The sequence below is a fragment of the Pteropus vampyrus genome, unplaced genomic scaffold, assembly GCF_000151845.1.
Source record: "Pteropus vampyrus isolate Shadow unplaced genomic scaffold, Pvam_2.0 Scaffold293, whole genome shotgun sequence".
Classification (NCBI taxonomy): domain Eukaryota; kingdom Metazoa; phylum Chordata; class Mammalia; order Chiroptera; family Pteropodidae; genus Pteropus; species Pteropus vampyrus.
This window is the reverse complement of record NW_011889074.1, coordinates 559,152-561,353: the sequence shown is the minus strand read 5'-3', so window position 1 is coordinate 561,353 and position 2,202 is coordinate 559,152.

The following is a 2,202-nucleotide window of genomic DNA, read 5'->3' as shown; positions in this document are numbered from 1 at the left end:
TATGAAAATAACACCGATAGTATATCTCCAAGCACTGAGCCTAACATTCTAGTCAAATCCGCATTCACGGTTCCTAAACATTCCGCAGTAACATGAACACTTTCAGGGAAAAATCCAGTATCGTAGGGCGATCTTAAGCGTAGAGTTTAGCACAGGATGCGGAATGGTAAAGCTGGGTGATGCAGAAATTTCAATTGACAAGGAGTGTGCTTCAAATTGTACATTAAGAAAGTAACAGAGTACAGCTCGGAAGTACCACGAAGCGCTCACTACTCAGAACTGACTGCCCACAACTTTTGGCTCTTTATTTCACCATCCTGTTAACGGATGAAAAATTCTCCCGTCAGACCCGGTTTTCTTACAGTCAGTATTTTTCAGTAATGTCTTCCAACAGGAAGACATTCTAAAATATTACTAATGCATGTTTTACTGGAGTAATTATTTCTTTTATTTACATCTAAATGTTTTATGCCATTTAGAGGCAGGATGTTGCTTTGGTCTTTATGGTCGTCTTCATAGGTAGTAGTAAGAATTTTTTTTTTTAACATACTTGTTATAATAGTGTCTCTTAATGTTGGTGATAAGACACTCCTGGCTTTCTGTGGGTTTAGCTTTGACCAAATTTTTGAAAAAATGAGTCAAATTATCATGTTCCAAACAGCTATGTATACATAAATAAATCCATTCATTGTTTCCATAGGAAATGCTGCATTATAATTGCATTGAAACTGTGACATCTGAATATATGTATGGAGCTAATTATGTAATGTAATATACACATTAAAATATTCCTAGTTTATCATGAAGAGAGTGCTATAAATCCTCCATAAAAGTTAATATTCATTTTTGATTTTTTGATATACAAGAGACATGTTTACAAATGTCTAAAAAAGCAATTACATAAAATTTCTGATAATTTATTTAAAAAATCCATTCATAGAATCTTTTTAAAAAGTTACCCTGATTAGAACGCTGACTAAATTTTCCTTTTATTAAAGTAAGATTTTGTGGATTATAGTTTTTTGTTTTAAAATGACCTCAGTATACAAATTAAAGTTAGCCGCTTTCAAATTAATGGCCAAAAATATATTCAGATTAGTATTCTAAACCAATCTCTGAGTGTTTTTGTGAGTGTTTATTTTGTTCGAAGAAATGCACCATCTATGATTAATTTGTCTTTGTAACATAATAAGATGAAAGTTGACATGATACCACCTTGACTTTGGCATTTTTATTTCTATAACTCAGGAAGAAGTGAAAGCCTTCTATGGGCAGATGAGGACAAAATAACAAATAAAGAGTGAAAACCAGAATACGATCGACAATTATTTATGAGTGAAGCCTGAGAAGTGTTTTTTAGGAGGAAGTAGTTGTCAACATTTATTCTACCTGTTATAAAAATAGCATATGTCACAAACGAAATCATAATACTTCAAAAACATGCACTTTCTTTCTCACCAATCTGAACTGTATAAGCATATATGTAATGTGTAAACTTATACTGATTTTAAAGATAAATTACAGATGAATGATAGCAAGGGATTTAAAAATGTGAATTTCCAAAAACTTCCGTTTCTGCCATCGCTCTTTGCTGGGTTAATAATCACAACTGTTCCCTCGAACCTTCTCAATAAAGAAAACTGAATTTGAACATGATGTATTATGTGCATGTAGTCAAGACTAAAATGTTTACTTTTGTGAGAATAATGCTCTCTAATAACAATATTTTTGGCAAAACATGAAAAACGTTAGTTTCCATGTGATTTGTTTGTAAACGCCAAGGAGCCAAGAGAGTCTAACCAGCATCTTGAATGCATTCCATCTGCATAGAAGCAGGCTCTGAAATTCAGTTTTCACATTGTTGGCACAAAATCGCTTACACAATAAAGTTATATTGTCCCAATCATACTATGATGAGTAGCCAAATATTGCATCTAGAAATAAAAATTCAGCTGTTGCCTCAGAAGTGAAATCACACGCGTTTTTAGTACCTTAATTCATAATTAGTCTGTCTGAATTGCCATTAAGTGTCTCAATCAAAATCCCCCTTCGCAGTGCCCTGTCTCACGCATGCCTCTGTGTGGGCTCACGTCGACACCTTTACCCTATTCTCTTTGATTTTGGCACAGAGTATTGAAGTATAAATCACTTGGGCTGCTTTCCCAACAAGGAATGAATGTTTCATCCTATCAGCCCGCAGGC